Source organism: Gorilla gorilla, chromosome 19 (genome assembly GCF_029281585.2).
Source record: "Gorilla gorilla gorilla isolate KB3781 chromosome 19, NHGRI_mGorGor1-v2.1_pri, whole genome shotgun sequence".
Classification (NCBI taxonomy): domain Eukaryota; kingdom Metazoa; phylum Chordata; class Mammalia; order Primates; family Hominidae; genus Gorilla; species Gorilla gorilla.
The window spans coordinates 54666234-54686082 of record NC_073243.2 but is presented as its reverse complement, the minus strand read 5'-3'; the positions used below and the strand labels follow the sequence as shown (position 1 = coordinate 54686082).

The window sequence follows — 19849 nt, the reverse complement described above, 5'->3', positions numbered from 1 at the left end:
ACATTTCCATATTTAAAGAAGTCTTCATTACCAACTTCTTTTTTTTAAAGACACCAAATAGACCAAGGAGTTACTAAAAATGGAAGGGAATAGTGAGAAAACAAGTCATACTATGAACAGGACTTCACCTTATGAATTGCCTCTCTAGCAAAGTCAACTGCAGAAAGGAAAGACATTGTCTGTTAAATGGAAGGTAATAAATGGAATTCTCAGGTGGACACAAATACCTCCTGACATCCTGTAACCCAGCAGAGTACAGATGAGACACGCCCTCTGTAGATACAGTGTGCAACTACCAGTGTGACTCCCTGAGTGCCCGTTTCCTGTCTCTGCCTCTAAGCACCAAAAGCAAATATTCCAGGCTGAAGCAAATGTGTTGTTTTATCTGTTTATGAGAATAGGGAGCTCAAATTAGGGAAAGATACAAAAAAAAGGCCCTTTGAATTTCCTGATTAATCCCTATTGGTACACAAAAACACGTTTAAATAAACAGGATTATTTCCATTTATAATACAAGGAGGCAAGTTAATTGAGATTATTACATAGGTAATTGATGAAGATTTGATTAGCCAATACATGTAATGTGCCTAACATGGAGTAGACAAACAGTAACTACTGCCTATACCGTAACACATTTGGAAATAGGCGGTATTTATTATTTGAGCAAAGACCTCCAGCAGGCTTAAACACTTGGAAGAAAAGCTAATGTCAAATACTGAACTCAGGTTCCAGTGAACTAAATTTTATAAAAGCACTATTTATGGGTTTGTGCATGCATCTTTCTAAAGTTATCCTGTCTCAACATCTTAAATAGCAGAAAAAAACCATAGCAGCACCTCCCTTTAAGAATCCTTACTCATTCATGGCTATTCTTACCTTTCTCCTTCCCAACCAAAGAGAGGGTCACACCTTGGGTAAAAATGGAGCTCACCTGAGCTTGGCTGCTGGAGGGCAGCAGGGGAGTGATCCCTGGAGAAGGACAAGACAGGAAGTGAATCTCCCCTGGTTACTGCCTCAACTGTTGCACGACAAGCAGATGGTGGGCAAAGGTATTCAGAGTCATGTTAATATGTAATGGAATAGAGAGACAGTGGTACAAAAGTCAGGAGTTAACTTGTGTCTGATGCTCCATCATCGCTGGTTTACCTACCAGCACTTTGAGAAGGACTAGTTTATCAACAAGACCTTGTTTGGAGTAGGAGTGAGGGAGTGATTTGTTCTGATCTCTGGAAAGAAAAGTGAGCAGGGTCTGGATAGCTCCAAGGAGCTCAAAAGCCTATGTGTGAGCACCATGGCTCAAGGCTAAAGGCCGCTCCAGGGGCACGACCCAGTGGACACCCAAAGGGTAGGTAAGGAACATGAGCTAGCCTCCTTCACAGATTAGCCTGGACCCAAGCCCAGCCTACTTTGACAGTCTTTTATTCCTTTCATAAAGGAGTTCTTAGGCAGGAAGACCAAGACTCTCCTCTAGCAGCTTCCTTTGCTTAAGCAAACGAAAAAAAAAAAAAAAGGAACGTCATAAAAAGGTGAACATCACTTTAGTGAGTCTGCTATTTTCTTTTCTTTTCTTTTCTTTTAAGAGACAGGGTCTCGCTGTGTCACCCAGGCTGGGGTACAGAGGTGCAATCATAGCTCACTGTAGCCTCAAACTCCTAGGATCAAGCAATCCTCCTGCCTCAGTCTCCCGAGCAACTAGGACCACAAGTGTACACCAGCATGCTTGGCTAATTTTTTATTTTTCTGTAGAGATGGAGTCTTGTGATGTTGCCCAGGCTGGTCTTGAACTTCTGGCCTTTGGCAATCTCCCCATCATGGCCTCCCAAAGCACTGGGACTACAGGCATGGACTAGCTCCACCATGCCTAGACTAGCTCTGTTACTCTTGATGTGAGACCACAAGCAGAACCAAGCAGACTCAAGACCCTTGGTTGCTTGGACACAAGTAGATATTAATAACATCCAGGAACAAGCTCAGTCTTCTGAGTTAGGAAAACCTGGGCTGCAGTCCCAGCTACACTGGTCACCAGCAGCCGAAGCCTGGGCAAGATGCTTCACATCCCTGGGACCCCTGTCTTCTTTTTTATCAGCATGAAATCATGCCTATTTCATAGGATGCTAGAAAGATTGAGATGTTTATAAAGGTCCTAAAACTGCACATTTCACTCAGTAGGCTTTCAATAAACAGTACCTATCTTAAGTCTGTTAGTATTGGAGGGTATTAAACACAGCAGCATTTCCAAGGTCTAAGTAAGTAAGAAGCCTGTTAGGATAATGGAAGCAAACTGAATTAAGAGCTGGGTAGAATGACAGAATGCGAGGTCGGGTTAGAATCTTGGAAACCATCTAAACCACCCTCTTTAGTTAAAGGTGAAAGAACAGTCATGTGTGGCAGTAGAAGGAAAACCAAGAAAAGATGTCCCTTTAATTTTACTTTTGTCAAAACATTTTCAAGATAATTTTAATTTTTACAAAATCATTTAAGGGAAAAACTAGTGAATTTGTTGAAGAAAACCAGAAATAGATTTTTTTAAGGCCATTGACCACAAAATAAACATTATGTTTCAAAGACCATGGAAAAGATATTTATCTCTATTTGGTCTCACCTAAACCAGCACAGATCCTCAACTGCTAGACAATCTCAGCAAACACACACACTGGAGACTTACCGAGTGACTCAGTGTTGGCTAGAATTGTCTATTTAGCTGGAAGGAAAGAGGGAGGGAAGGATAGATAGAGGAGTGAAGTATGGAAGCAGGGATCGGGCCACTTCCTGTACTTCTCCAAAACTCCTAAGGCAGTGATCACATTGGAGGGTCAGTTAAACACAGAGGGAAGTGAAGAAAGAAGTTTGGAGATTTTCCTTTTTCCAAAAAAGCACAGACTTTCCTCTTTTGGGTATTCTATAGAATAACTTTAACTCTCTACGTTTCCTAGTTTGTGGAAATTTTCTCTATGTTAGAAATACTCTAAATCATGAAATTTTCCTTGTATCAGACTTATTTTTCTCTATAACTGGTTCCCCAGGAGACCTGAGCTTTATCTACATATGATATGCACCCCATCTCCACAAATGGCCATTCAATTGCAACTCTACATTCTAAAGTGCTCAGAGGCAATATAATGTACCAACGATTCATAGATCTGACTGGGCATTTTCATTATATAAACCTACAAAGTAAACAATCTCATTATGTTTGAGAGGATGGGGAGGAGACTTGTCTATATTTCCACTAAAGTAACCAAAAAATATTCACATGAAGGGACAATGCGAGAGCAGCTGGCAAGTGCTTGGGCAGTACTTAGAAGGAAGATGCATTCATTATCATACAGATTACATATGGCAGTGAATTGACTGAGGATTCACTGAGACATCTTCAGAAAGTAAGTAATGTGTTTCGACACCACTGAAGTGTTAAAATAGGCTCCTTTTCTTCTCACCAGTATGAAAAGTTAGACAGGAGTCACTCTCAGGAATAGTAAAGGACACTCACTGGGGACAGTTATGATGCATGAAGAAGGGATACATATTTTTAAGGCAGCAGGAATAAATTTCATTGTCCTTCCCAGACCACAGCAAGAATTATTCAAGGTGGCCACCAACTCTGGAAACCAGGCAAATCTTTTAACAAATGGTTTATTGATATTATGTTATAATGAATGACAAAATATTTGTATCTAATTCTAGACTTTATGGCCACCCTGTAGGATGAATCTTTGGAATGGAAAAAAAATAATAAAGATTTTCTTTTCCCATAATCGTAAAGCTGTTATATTCAGTCCAGGCACAGCTAGCACAACATTCTACTTAACCTCACAGGCTCTGTTCCCTTTACCACCTATTTATAATATATTTGAGTCACTGATAGGAGTGAAACACTGTCAGCATCAATAGTTAGCAGCACTTTCAAAATACATTTTATTGTCCTGAATAGAAACCTTAACTATTCAACTAGTCCAGTAATTCCAAATGATCTTATCACTTCTACACATAAGATGTGATCTTACAACATTTATGTAGCTAAATACTTATACCTCCCATGTTTTTTGAGGATTCCCAAAATACTTTAGGGAGTTCCCAAACGATTTTTAGGGGTTTAATTTTTCTCTCAATAAAAGAAAGGAACAGTGTCAATCCATGAGTGTTAGACCAGCAGTTTAGTAAGATCCTCTTCAGAAAGAAGATCCTCTTCATAGCTCAGTTCCCAGTGCATACAGAGATTCAATACAGTCCCCTCACTCAGTTCTTAGAAGAATTTCAGAGGGATAAGAGCGATAACTACCTGTTTTGTTTAATGGCCTAAGAGTGAAAACAGATGTCAAAAAAAAAAAATGCAGTCTAAAAAGAAATAGAAGCCAAATTCTTTCATCCCAGGATGTCTGAAAGGGAGGGACTCTATGGAGCATGGATGCAGAAAAGGAGTTATTCCTACTGGAAAAAAAGTGAACTGTGGACACAGTCACTCAAGAGCAGAGAAACAACCACTGAGAGTAAGTAGCCTTAATTTCATTGTCACCAGGGAGGCACACAGCAGAAAGCCTGGGACAAATCTGGGCTAGAGCCCTTAACGGACTCAGGCTTCCAGGTGCTGTGGTACAACAGCCTTTGTGGGGATGGGGGGAACCAGAAACCACCATCATCACGTGTAAAAAAAGGATACCACAGCAACAACATAGCTGTCAAAAATCAGCTGGAACTGAGGTTACACCCCGTTTGAAATCCACACTGTACTTGTTCTCCTGTGAAGGGCTTGAGACGTGCAGAGACACGTTAAACACGTGTAGGTGACCTTCCTTTTGAAAGGCAGAGGAGGGCCTCTTCGGGAACTCTTTCTACTCATCTGTTTTCCTATCAGTTCACCATTTCAGCTAGAAAAGAGGCTGCAAGTGCTACCTCAGCTAGCTTCTAATTTGGACACAGCACCAATACTACACACACAATTGACTGAATGACCACATCTTCCTGGTTCTTCCATTGGGCAGGGTTAATATGCTTCTTTGGACTGAACAGGTGTGATCATGTTCGAGAAAAGTGTGTAAACATAGGGCCAGATTTTGTTCGTCTCTGTCCCAGAAAATTGGAGAACTCCTCGGCTCTAGTATAATTCAATGACTGGCTTTGCCATATCCTTGTACTGCCTTAGCCTGGCAGCAACTGCTTCAGGTTTATCATCCTCCTGCTGGACTAACGGTTCACCAGTGACGTCATCAATCCCATGTACATGAGGTGGATTGAAGTCCATGTTATATACCCTTCCGCTAGGAGGGTGAATCCAACAGCAGCCGAGACGATCTTTAAGTGTTTCAAATGGAATCTTCAAACTAATTACTAAATCCAGTTCACAGATTTTTGTCCAGGGCTTCGGCTTGTCGTAATGTCCTAGGAAAACCATCGAGGAGCCAGTGCTGGCCACGGCTATTCTCCAACTCAGACATCATTAGGCGTGTGATCACATGGTCTGGAACCAAAAGACTTTTCTCTATATACTGTTTTGCCATCTCACCAACTTCGGTTTTGGCCTTGATGTTCTCCCACAAGAAGTGCCCACTGGAGAAATCCTGGAAGCCAAAGTTCTGGGCGATCCTCTGGCACACGGTGCCCTTGCCCGAGCAGGGGGGTCTGAGGATGACCGCGCGCAGGAGTTTGGAAGCCACTGCCTTCGCGAGGAGCGCGGCAGCCAAATGCCAGACCGCGGCCCCAGAGGGAGCCCCGGGAATTTTATTTCTAGGCCCCCTACTTCTAGCACCCTCCGCTTTTGCTGTTTTTTGTTTGTTTGTTTGTTTGTTTGTTTGTTTGAGACAGAGTTTTGCTTTTGTTGTCCAGGCTGGAGTGCAATAGCGCGATCTCGGCTCACTGCAACCTCTACCTCCTGGGTTCAAGCGATTTTCCTGCTTCAGCCTCCCTAGTAGCTGGGATTACAGGCATGCGCCACCATGCCCAGCTAATTTTTGTATTTTTAGTAGAGACTCGGTTTCACCATGTTGGCCAGGCTGGTCTCGAAATCCTGACCTCAGGTGATCTGCCCGCCTCGGCCTCCTAAAGTGCTGGGATTACAGGTGTGAGCCACCGCGCCCAGCCCTAAAACTGCATTTTAAACAAGATCTCAGGTAATTCCTATGCACATTAACTCTAGAGAAGCACTCATCTAGAAATTTCCCAAATCTCCCTAATGAGAAAAATCACCTGGGATGCTTGTTAAGTATGTAGATTATCCAGCATATTTCTTAGAAATTCTGATTCATTAAATCTAGTAATTTGAAAAATTACTCTGGGTTAGTCTCATACAGCAGATCCTTGAAGAACCTCATTCCATTATAATGTTGATGAGAAAAAAAAAAATTGACACCCAGCTGGGGCCACTGCCTGTGTGGAGTTTGCACGTTCTCCCCATATATGCCTGGGTTTTCTCTGGGGCTCCAGTTTCCTCCCATATCCCAAAAATGTCCGCATGAGGTGAAGGAGCATGTCTCTACGTGGTCCTGGTCTGAGTGAGTTTGGGTGTGCGTATGAATGTGCCCTGTGATGGGATGGCATCCTGTCTAGGGCTGGTTCCTGCCTTGCACCCTGAACTGACAAGATAGGCACTAACCCTGAACTGGAATAAATGGGCTGGAAAATCGAAATAAATAAATACAAATTATTATAAACTAAAAACTGATGAGTCTATGATAATCATACAAATACACAACAGTAGATGTTCTGAAAGCGCTCAGCAGACCCATTGTATTTGTGTGTGGTGTGTGTGTGTGTGTGTGTGTGTTTTAACTGCATGGTGGTAAGAGCTGTTGCTTACGTTTTTCATTTTGCAAACATTTCTTCCTTAATTTAACCCAACACTACTACAACCACCTTCACTTATTGATTCCCCAAAAATTGGGTAGGCTGGGTGCAGTGGCTTATACCTGTAATCCAGAGACTTTGGGAGGCCAAGGCAGGCAGATCGCTTCAGCCCAGGAGTTTTAGACCAGCCTGGGCAACATGGCAAAACATTGTCTCTACAAAAAAATACAAAAAATTAGCTAGGTGTGGTGGTGTGCACCTGTAGTCCCAGCTACTGGGGAGTCTGAGGTGAGAGGATCACCTGAGCCCAGAGAGGTCGAGGCTGCAGTGAGCTATGCTTGCACCACTGCACTCCAGCCTGGGGGACAGAGTGAGACCCCATCTGAAAAACAACAAAAATTGGGTAAATCATTATCTCGTTTTTATGAATCTTTATTAAATGTATGCATAGCTCACATTTATTTCATTGTTTAATATTAGAAGTATTTTGGTCTTTATTTAGAAGTTTGAAGGTAGGGCCGGGTGCAGTGGCTCATTCCTGTAATCCCACCACTTTGGGAGGCCCAGGCAGGTGAATCACCTGAGATCAGGAGTTCGAGACCAGCCTGGCCAATATGGTGAAACACATCTCTACTAAAAATACAAAACAAAATTAGCCGAGTGTGGTGGCAGATGCCTGTAATCCCAGCTCCTCGGGAGGCTGAGGCAGGAGAATTGCTTGAACTCGGGAGGCAGAGTTTGCAGTGAGCCAAGATTGCGCCACTGCACTCCAGCCTGGTGACGAAGCGAGACTCCGACTCGAAAAAAAAAAAGAAGCACATGCATATTAGCCTTGTCCACATTCCAATTCTCAAACCTGTGACTGTTATATGGGAAAAGAGTCTTTGAAGATGTGATCAAGTGAAGGGTCCTGGGATAGGAAGATTATCCTGGATTATCTGGGTGGTCCCTAATTACAATCACAAGTGTCCTTATAAGTGGGAGGCAGAGGGAGATTTGACTCCAAACAGAAGAGCAGAAAACAAAGTGCCCTGCCAGCACATTAATTTCAGCCCAGTGAAACTGACTTAGGATTTCTGGACTCCAGAACTGTGAGAGAATAAATATCTCTTGTTTCAAATCCATGGTGTTTTGTTACAGCAGCCATAGGAATATGGATATGCATATGTTCTGCTTTACAAAATAATGCCAAACAATTTACAACCAAAATTGGCAAGTATTCACAATTAATGACGCGTCAATGCTCTGTGTGAAATGATAGTTCAAGTGATGGTTCCAGAATTCCTGTATAGGGTGTAGGTGTAGGTTAGGAAACTTGTATTGAAGCTGTGTTTTCATAACACTTTAAAAAATTCTTGGAGGAAAAACATCAAAGTCTCTATCAGAGAATGTGGGTGGAGAGAGTAGGTCAGCATTGGTTGGCACACTCACAAGTCATTATATTTCAGGCTTGCTAATTAAACAGCCAAGTTCTCTGCTTGGTTATATTATTCTCTTGTTGGAGACCTCAAAGAATCATCTTGTTGGCCCCAATTCAGGGAGGTATAATCACTTCTCAGATGCATTAATGGATTTTTAGTATCATTGGCATGCCAAATACTTACTGGAACGATTTCCTTATTTATGAAGGTATTTTTGTTGTTAAATCAAGAGCAGATTTATATAGGAGTATTGCCCTGGCCTCTGCACCTTGCAGAAACAGCGCTTGTTTTCATAACAGAACCCCCAGTGACAGTTGAACTGGGGTTGAACTGAAGACAAGCCCTTTGTGTCCTTTTCTCCTTGCATATCTGATTTATTCTATACAGTTCATAACTCTCAATCTTGCCAAACTTCCTGCATTATAGGATCATTGCTGCTGCTACTGACAGTGGGAACTCATAAGAGATGAAAGCATGAGATTTTTTTTAAATGTTGCCTTTCCAACTAAAATTCAGGAGAAGAAAGGTATATCAGTGTTCTATTGCTGCTACAACGAATTACCACCAACTTGGTATTTCAAAAACAATACAAATTGTCTGGGTGTGCTAGCTGACCCCTGAAATCCCAACACTCTAGGAGGCCAAGGTGGGAGGATCACTTGAGCCTAGGAGTTCAAGACCAGCCTGGGCAACATACGGAGACCCCATCTGTACAAATAATAATAAAAAAAATTAGCCAAGCATTGTGGCACGTACCTGTGGTTCCAGCTACTTGGGATACTGAGGCAGGAGGATTGCCTAAGCACAGAAGGTTGAGGCTGCCATGATCTTGCCACTGTACTTCAGTCTGGGTGACAGAGTGAGACCCTGCCCTCCCCACTGCCCAAAAAAATACAAATTCATTATCTTACAGTTCTGTAAATCAGACATCCCATATGTTTTCCACTGGGCTTAAATCAAGGCGTTGGCAGGATTGCGTTCCTTTTAGGAGGATCTAGGGGAGAATCTGTTTCTTTGCCTTCTCTAACTTCAAAGGCTGCCCTCATTCCATGGCTCATTATTCTCTCTTCCGTCTTCAAAGCCAGCAATGTGGCATTTCTCTAACTATTCTTCCATAGTCACATCTCCCTCCTACCACATTGGGAGAGGTTCTCCAATTTTAAGGATGCATATGATTTTGGATAGGACTCACCCCGATATCCCAGCATAATTTCCCCTTCTCAAGGCCCTTAATTTAATCACATCTATAAAGTCCCTCTCCCTACAGAGTAACATATTCACAGGTTCTAGTAATTAGGACATGGATGTCTTTGGGGGACCATTATTCTGCTTACCGCAGGTTTGTTTAAGGAGGGAAATACAATGACAAATTTGATGCTTACTTAGCTGCTGGTGTTATAGACATATAAGCCATCTAAATTTAAACATACAGTTGTTTAGAAAGCCCATTAGAACACTGTAAAGCACAACATATAAATCAATTTTATATACATCTCAAATTACTAATGGAATTATACACTATGTACTCAATATCAATGGAATGTCTTTAATTTTTTTTTCTTTAAGAGACAGGGTCTTGCTCTGTCACCCAGGCTGGAGTGCAGTGGCACGATCATAGCTCACCATAACCTCGAACTCCTGGGCTCAAGTGATCCTCCTGTCTCAGCCTCCCAAAGTGCTAGGATTAAAGTGTGAGCCACTAGGCTCAGCTGAAATGTCTAAATATCAATGGAATTATACAGTACATACTTCTTTCACTCAACATCACTTTTGTGAGATCCATTGATTTATTGCAAGTAGCTGTAAATTATTTATTCTCATTGTTGTAGAGTTTTCTATATCTTATGAAAATACCACAATTTATTCATCTATTTTTGTTTTTTTTTTTTTTTTGGTTTGATTTGTTTTTTGAGACAGGGTCTTGCTCTGTCACCCAGGCTGCAGTACAGTGGGACAATGTCAGCTCACTACAACCTCTGCCTCACGATCCTTCCACCTCAGCCTCCCAAGCAGCCATGACTACAGGTGCACATTACTGCAACTGGCTAATTTTTGTATTTTTTGTACAGACGAGATTTCTCCATGTTTCCCAGGCTGGTCTCAAACTCCTGGGCTCAAGCAATCCTCCCACCGTGGCCTCCGAAGGTGCTAGGATTACAGGTGTGAGCCACTGTGCCCAGCCCCATTCTGTTTTTTATGGACACCTGGATAGTCTCCAAGTTTGGGGCAATTATGCATTGTGCTGCTATACACATTGTTGTCCATGTCTTTTGGTGAACGTATGAACACATTTCTATTGGATTACATTTGGAAGTGGTATTTCTGGGTCATAAAGTGTGGATATGTTCAGCTTTATTGGATATTACCAAACAATTTTCTAAAGTGTTTGTACCACTCCTACCAGCAATGTGTGAGGATTGCAGTTACTCCACATCGTCACCAGTACTTTTTCTCTATAGACATTCTGGTGGATATTTAGAGGCATTTAATTATGGCTCTGGTTTGCATTTCCCTAATAACTAATGAAGCTGAGCATCTTTTACTGTATTAGCCACTTGGATAGCCTCTTTCTTGCCATATCTGTTCAACTGTTCTGTGCATTTTTCTATTTAGTTGTTTGTCTTTTTCTTAGAGGATTTTTCTTTTTTAGAATAAAATGCCTAGGAATACAACTTACAAGGGATGTGAAGGGCCTCTTCAAGGAGAACTACAAACCATTGCTCAAGGAAATAAGAGAGGACACAAACAAAAGAAAAAATATTCCATGCTCATGAATAGGAAGAATCAATATGGTGAAAATGGCCATACTGCCCAAAGTAATTTACAGATTCAATGCTATCCCTATCAAGCTAACATTGACTTTCCTTACAGAATTAGAAAAAACTACTTTAAATTTATATAGAACCAAGAAAGAGCTCGACCAAGACAATCCTAAGCAAAAAAAAAAAAAAAAAAAACAAAGCTGGAGGCATCACCCTAACTGACTTCAAACTATACTACAAGGCTACAGTAACCAAAACAGCATGGTACTGGTACCAAAACAGATATATACACCAATGGAACAGAACAGAGGCCTCAAAAGTATATATACTTTGTGGTATTATTTCTGAGGCCCGCTTGAACCCGGGAGGTGGAGGTTGCAGCAAGCCGAGATCGCGCCACTGCACTGCAGCCTGGCAACAGAGCTAGACTCTGTCTCAGAAAAAAAAAAAAAAAAAAAAAAAGAATACTCGGAGAAGTTCCAAATCCTATTTATATCCTATTTATATATAGGGTTTGGAACTATATATTAAAAAAAAAACTTCTATTTTCCAATGAGTTGTTGCTAGCACACAGGTATGCTACTGATTTTCTCTATTTAATGTATATTGAATTTTCATTTTTCTGGCCTTTCTAAGTTTTCTAATTATAAAATTTATAGAAGTGGAAAGAAAAAACAATCCCATTAAAAAGTGGTCAAAAGACATTTCTCAAAAGAAGACATACAAGTGGCCAATGAACATATGAAAAGAATGCTAAACATCAGTAATTATTAGAGAAATGCAAATCAAAACCACAGTGAGATACCATCTCACACCAGTCAGAATGGCCATTATTAGAAAGTCAGAAAACCACAGATGCTGGTGCGGCTGTAGAGAAAAGAGAACACTTACATACTGTTGATGGAAGTGTAAATTAGTTTAGCCACCGTGGAAAGCAGTTTGGAGATTTCTTAAAGAACTTAAAATGGAACTACCATTAGATCCAGCAATCTCATTACTGGGTATGTATCCAAAAGAAAACAAATCATTCTACCAGAAAGACATATACACTCGGCCAGGCACATTGGCTCACAACTGTAATCCCGGCACTTTGGGAGGCTGAGGTGAATGGATCACCTGAGGTCAGGAGTTCGAGACCAGCCTGGCCAATATGGTGAAACCCCGTCTCTACTAAAAATACAAAATTAGCTGGACGTGGTGGCAGGCGCCTGTAATCCCAGCTACTCGGGAGGCTGAGGTAGGAGAATCACTTGAACTTGGGAGGTGGAGGTTGCAGTGAACCAAGATTGCACCATTGCACTCCAGCCTGGGCAAAAAGAGTGAAACTCCATCTAAAAAAAAAAAAAATCAAAAAACCAAAACCCAAAAACAAACAAAAAAGATGTATACTCTCATATGCTCATCACAGCACTATTCATGATAGCAAAGACATGGAATCAACCTAGTTGCCTTCAACAGCGGATTGGATAAAGAAAATGTGGCACATATACACCATGGAATACTATGCAACCATAAAAAGAATGAAATCATGTCCTTTGCAGGAACGTGGATGAAGCTGAAAGCCACTATTCTAAGTGAATTAACTCAGGAACAGAAAACCAAATACCACATGTTCTCACTTTTAAGTGGGAACTAAACATTGGGTAAACATGGGCATTAAAATGGCGATGGTAGCCAGACCCAGGGGCTTATGCCTGTAACCACAACACTTTGGGAGGCCAAGGTGGGAGGATCACTTGAGCCTAGGAGTTCAAGACCACCCTGGGCAACATGGCAAAACCCAGTCTCTACAAAAAATACAAAAATTAGCTGGACATGGTGGTGTGCACCTGTAGGCCCAGCTACGCCAGAGGCTGAGGTGGGAGGATCGCCTGAGCCCAGGAGGTAGAGGATGCAGTGACCCGTGATTGTGCCACTGAACTCCAGCATGGGTGACAGAGCAAGATCCTGTCTCAAAAAAAAATAGATAAATAAATAAAATTAAAACAAAATTAACTTGTTAATATCAATGCATTTTGCTGTTTCCTGAGCCTTAATTGTTCTCATGGTCAACTAAGCTTTTACTTCCCTAGAAATGATAACATTTTACTGCAAAACTGTGGTAGAAATCGAATGTAACCATTATCTGATATTACTTATCTCATTTAACATATATTTGTTGCAAAAATAAGCTATGGACTAATATTCATTGCCAGGTAGATAACAATAAATCCTTAGTTCATAGGCCTCATTTTCTAGTTTTAAAAAACTGTCACTTGATTCCAAGAAGATATTGTTCAGCTCAAAAAAACATTTCTGGGAGCTGAAAAATAAAAATAAATAGCTTTAGAAAAATAATCTTTTATGTCTTTTTCATGCCAGAAGCATTTGCAGAATATGTGAAAAGAATCTCTTTCAAATTCTTTCCCTAAATCTGATCAAATGGTTTCCCTTGCCAGCTACAAGCATCTAATAAATAAATATTTATTAGGCAGCTACTATGTGCTACATACTCCAGTAGCAAGGCTTCCAGAAGACGTTATATGCCTGTGACCTTTTTTGAAAACCACAGATATAGCCTATGGTGAGGCACCAAGCTTCATCACACAGCTGGAGAGTCCTGAATTATACACCCAAGGACCCCACCGCATGACTGGCACCCTCCCTGCCTTGCTCCTGCCAGTTCCACCTATCCCAGGACTGACTGGAGACCTGGTTCTGAACCCTAGCTAACCCTGTGGCTGGGGCCTGCATCAGCCAACATGCAATGAGGAAAACAGACACTGTTCTGAGTATTTAGAATAGAGAAAATTTAATGAGGGGAATTGGTGACATGGGTGACAGAGTAGCTGAGAAGCCAATAGAGGATGTTAAAGTATCCCAGATATTGGCACCAATAGGAAGGCATTTCCACATCTAGGCTGGAGGGATGGAAAAAGATGTAATTAGAGCCCAGGAGCTGTGGTCAGCTAGTGGGAGCAAGAACCATAATGGGCCTATCTGATGAAAGCTGGAACCATGAAGAAGACACAATTGTGGCCAAAGAAGGTGTCTAAGATAGAGAATAAGATAGAGAAAAGGGAGAAATACCCTGGCTTCTCCCTTCTGCTTTCCAAACTCAGATCAGTACCTCTCACTAGCCAATCCCAGCTGGAAGTCAGCCTATAAAGGGACGTAGGAAACAGCCTGCAGGAGTCAGGACACCCCTGATACACTGAGCTGGACAGGGAAAGAACTGGAGAATAAATCTAACAACAAGCAACCCAGGACTGGTATAGCACTGGTATGACACTTCTCGGATGCCACATGCTGACCTGTTTTCTGGCTTTCTTGCAGCTGAGCTTTTCATAGGAGACTACCAAAATTCCGTATTATCTCTTGCTGAAACTCCTTATTGCCACCTTCTTGCCTGAGTGCACACTGGAATCACCTGGAGACCATTTGAAAAAGCACTGATTCCCGGGCTTCTCTCCAGACACTGAATGGGAGTCTTTGGAGAGGAAGTAGAAAAACCTATATTTTTAGCATCTCAAGATGGTTCTTTTATAGGTAGTCTTTGGACTCATTTTTTAAAGCAATTCTTAAACATGGAGCTACTCTATTTCCAAATTTCTGAATCTCCCAAGTCTTCTTTCATCCTACCAGAATGAAACCTACTATCCCTGACTGGATTGTAGAATAAGGGTGGTCTCCACATAAACACACAATATTTAATATATAAAAATAGATGGAACTTTATATTTACATTATTGCTAAAATCCACCTGATGGATTAATTTCAATACCATTTTTACTAACTGCATAATGTCTAATGATACTTGTGAATATACTGTACAATTGTTCTGGTTTAAATTTAGTTAAGCTTGGCATTAAAAAAGACTCTCACCTAGGTGCAGTAGCTCACACCTGTAATGCCAGCACTTTGGGAGGCTGAAGTGGGAGGATTACTTGAGGCCAGGAGTTCGAGTCCAGCTTGGGCAACATAACCCCATCTCTATAAAAAAAATAAAATTAAATTAAAAAAACACTTACTGTGGCCAGGTGTGGTGGCTCATTCCTGGTAATCCTAGCACTTTCGAAGGCCAAGGAAGGTGGATGGCTTGAGTCCAGGAGTTCAAGACCAGCCTGGCAAAACCCCACCTTTACTAAAAATACAAAAATTAGCTTGGTGTGGTGGCATGTGCCTGTAGTCACAGCCACTTGGGGGGCTAAGGTGGGAGGATCGCTTGAACCCGAGAGGTCAAGGCTGAAGTGAGCTGTGATCGCGCCACTGCACTGCAGCCTGGGTAACAGCCTGGGTGATCTGTCTCATTTAAAAACAAAAACAGCCAGTCATGGTGGCTCACACCTGTAATCCCAGCACTTTGGGAGTCCGAGATGGGCGGATCACCAGAGGTCAGGAGTTTGAGACCGGACTGGCCCACATGGTGAAACCATGTATCTACTAAAAATACAAAAATTAGGTGGGCGTGGTGGCGGGCGCCTGTAATCCCAGCTACTCAGTAGGCTGAGGCGAGATAATCACTTGAACCAGGCAGGCGGAGGTTACTGTGGCTGAGAATGTGCCATTGCACTCCAGCCTGGTCAACAAGAGCGAAACTCCGTCTCAAAATAAATAAATAAATAAAAATAAAATAAAAACAACAAAAAAAGACTTACTCTATGATCTGTTTTCTTTTTTTCTTCTTTTCTTTTCTTTCTTTTTTTTTTTTCTGAGACAGAGTCTCCCCCTGCAACATGGGGTATGATACTCCCAAGACGATGGGCAGCTGCAGCAAGATGTAGCTCCCAGTCAGCCATGCGACCAGGAGGATAAACAACCCAAACTCTACAGTGTGCTGTGTGGATACCCAAGTGCCTATTTTCCAGCCTTATCAGAAGAGAGATAAATTGATGACTCTGCCACTGCAGCATCTTCATCACGCAGCAATTCATGTTAGTTCAATGCTTTAAACATTCTTCAGGCTCCGTATGCTTTCGGCTGTGTACGTTAATGGTGAGTGCCCATGTACAACCATTCTGTTTTTTGAGCTCAGTATTCAATAAATTACATGAAATATTTAACACTTTATTAAAAAGTAGGCTTTGTGTTAGATGGGTTTGCCTACAGGCTAATGTAAGTGTTCTGAGCACATTTAAGGCAGCCCAGGCTAAGCTATGATGTTCAGTGGGTTAGATGTATTAAATACATTTTTGACATACGATATTTTCAATTTATGATTTATTGGAACATAAACTCATCATAAATCAAGGAGCATCTGTACAGAGGAAAAGATAGGGCTGAAGTAATGGGGCTCTGAGCCCTGATCTGGCTTGAAGCAAAGCAGATTTTTCTTTAGTGTTTTACATATTAGGTTTCTATACACAACTTTATTTGAATAAAGGGTTCCACTTTTTCATTTTTTACAATCCCATATTCTGGGCAATGCCTTACGTAGAGCAAATTAATAAAAACTTCCATGGGCTGGGCATGGTGGCTCACGCCTGTAATCCCAACACTTTGAGAGGCCGAGGTGGGCGCATCACCTGAGGTCAGGAGTTCGAGACCAGCCTGACCAACATGGTGAAACCCCATCTCTATTACAAATACAAAATTAGCTGGGCATGGTGGCACATGCCTGTAATCCCAGCTACTTGGGAGGCTGAGGCAGGAGAATCACTTGAACCAGAAAGGTGGAGGTTGCAGTGACTCAAGCATTGCACTCCAGCCTGGGCAACAAAGCGAAACTCCGTCTCAAAAACAAAACCAAAAACAACAACAACAAAAAACAAACAAGCAAAAAACAACCTTCCAAATTGTAGGGTCTAATATGTTTGATGTTTCTAGGAAGCAGATTTTGTTGTTGTTGTTTTTGAGACAGGGTCTCATTCTGTCATCCAGGCTGGAGTGCAATGGCACAATCATGGCTCACTGTAGCCTCAACCTCCTGGGCTTAAGCAATCCTCCTGCCTCAGCCTCCCAAATAGCTGGGACTACAGGCATGTGCCACCACGCCAGGCTCATTTTTTAAAAATTATTTTTAGTAGGACAGGGTTTTGCTATGTTACCCAGGCTTGTTTTGAACTCCTGGACTCAAGGGATCCTCCCATCTCAGCCTCCTAAAGTGCTAGGATTACAGGCTGAGCCGTTGCACCTAGATAGAAGCAGATTCTTTTTTTTTTCTTTTCTTTTCTTTTCGACGTAGTCTCGCTCTGCCCAGGCTGAGGTGCAGTGGCGCGATTTCAACTCACTGCAACTTCCGTCTCTCAGGCTCCAGTGATTCTCAAGCCTCAGCCTCCTGAGTAGCTGGGATTACAGGTGCGTGCCACCACACCCAGCTGTTTTGTTTGTTTGTTTGTTTGTTTGTTTGTTTGTTTGTTTTTGAGATGGAATTTCACTCTTGTTGCCCAGGCTGGAGTGCAATGGCACGATCTCAGCCCACTGCAACCTCCACCTCCTGGGTTCAAGTGATTATCCTGCGTCAGCCTTCTGAGTAGCTGGGATTACAAGCATTAGCCACCATGCCCAGCCAATTTTTTGTATTTTTAGTAGAGATGGGGTTTCACCGTGTTGGCCAGGCTGGTCTGGAACTCCTGACCTCAAGTGATCCGCCCGCCTCAGTCTCTCAAAGTGCTGGGATTACAGGTGTGGGCCACTGTGCCTGGCCTAATTTTTGTATTTTTTAGTTGAGACGGGGTTTCTCCATATTGGCCAGGCTGGTCTTGAACTTCTGACCTCAACTGATCTGCCCCCCTGGGCCTCCCAAAGTGCTGGGATTATAGGCTGAGCCACCACGCCTAGCCCAGAAGTGGATTCTTGATCAAGGTGTGATTTAATGCAGCTTGGAGACATGTTGAAACAGGCTCATTAGTCTGCATTTTAACTACAGGTTTTTTTTTATGATGATGGTCTTACAGCTGTCATCAGACATGTCTCCAGGAACAATGTATGCATAAACAAAGGGATGAGAAACTAGATCAGCAAACATTGTGATCAGAAAACACTGTGGTTTCCTGATCTGCTAATGAACTATTTTAGTCAGAAACCTCCTGTTGGTCTGATATGGCTGTTTTTTAAAAAATATTTTCCACTGAAATATACAGCTTAAGTGATTTGAATTTGCTATCAAGAAATAATTTTTCATCTTTGAAATATTGGTTTATATTCTTGGTAAAATTATGGAATGTGACTCTTTCATCTACTTTTACCTTTTTGATCTTTATTCTATCTTTACAAATATTTTGCAATATTTAAAATCACTTAGATATTTGTCTCCAACAAGACACATTTTTTAGCCACATTGAGTCCCACTCAGGATGTGTTTAAAGCCACTAGTGTTTTGTGGCTTTAACACAGCCACTAGTTTTACCAGTTAAAAACAGTGAGGGATAAGCATCTCATGTATACTGTTTGCAGGATTAGTAAAGTTCTAATGACTTGGCTGGGTGTGGTGGCTCACGCCTGTAATCCCAGCACTTTGGGAGGCTGAGGCGGGCGGATCACAAGGTCAGGAGATCAAGACCATCCTGCCTAACATGGTGAAATCCCGCCTCTACTAAAAATACAAAAAATTAGCCAGGCTTGGTGGCAGGCGCCTGTAGTCCCAGCTACTCGGGAGGCAGGCAGGAGAATCGCTTGAACCTGGGAGGCAGAGGTTGCAGTGAGCTGAGATTGTGTCACTGCACTCCAGCCTGGGTGACAGAGCGAGACTCCATCTCAAAAAAAAAAAGTTCTAATGACTTGATTAGTCATATTCATGTGACTTAGAAGCATTAATTCACTGAATGGGATATTATGCAGCCATTAAAATGATACTTACAAAGTTCATGTAATATCACGAAATGATATATTTAGCTGAAGTGGAGGACACAATTGCATATGATATACTTATCATCTTTTATTTTTTATTTTTTTATTTTTTGAGACTGAGTCTGGCTCTGTTGCCCAGGCTGGAGTGCAGTGGCGTGATCTCGGCTCACTGCAACCTCTGCCTCTCTGGTTCACACCATTCTCCTGCCTCAGCTTCCTGAGTAGCTGAGACTACAGGTGCCTGCCACCACGCCCGGTTAATTTTTTTTGTATTTTTAATAAAGACGGGGTTTCACCGTGTTAGCCAGGATGGTCTCGATCTCCTGACCTCGTGATCCTCCCACCTCGGTCTCCCAAAGTGCTGGGATTACAGGCTTCAGCCACCGCACCTGGCTTATTTTTCATTTTTAAGAGACAGGGTCTTGCTCTGTCACACAGGCTGGAGTACAGTGGCACGATCCCAGCTCACTGTAACCTTGAACCCCTGGGCTCAAATGATCCTCCTGCCTCAGTCTCTCGAGTAGCTGGTACCACAGGCATGCTCCACCATGCTCGACTAACTTTCTGTAGATACAGGGTCTTTCTATGATGTTGCCTGGCTGATCTCAAATTATTAGCCTCAAGTGATTCTCCCACCTTGGCCTCCCAAAAGTGCTGGGATTACAGGCACTAGTATGATTATATTTAAACATGTATACACAATATCCTTTGATCCAACAGTTCTACTTCCCAAACAGGTGTGCAAAGATACATATGCAAGGATGCCCATTGCATTATTTATAAGGGCAAAAAATTAGAAACCACAAATCTTCACCAGTAGGAATTAGATGGAAAAGTATGGTATACCCATGCAATGGAATACCATGTAGTCATTTTACAAATGGAGTAGATAGGTCAGGCATGGTGGCTCACGCCTGTAATCCCAGCACTTTGGGAGGCCGAGGCGGGTGAATCACTTGAGGTTAGGAGGTCGAGACCAGCCTGGCCAACATGGTGAGATTCCATCTCTACCAAAAAATTCAGGCATGGTGGCACACACCTGCAATCACAGCTACTTTGGAGGCTGGGGTGGAAGAATTGCTTGATCTCAGGAGGCAGAGGTCGTAGTGAGCCAAGATTGCG

At 42.1% G+C, this 19849-nt stretch overlaps 1 pseudogene; it reads right to left on the bottom strand.

Moving 5' to 3' along the window:
* Positions 1-4901: 4901 nt before the first annotated feature.
* Positions 4902-17906, bottom strand: LOC101152518 (adenylate kinase 4, mitochondrial-like; annotated as a pseudogene).
* Between the last annotated feature and the right edge of the window lie 1943 nt (positions 17907-19849).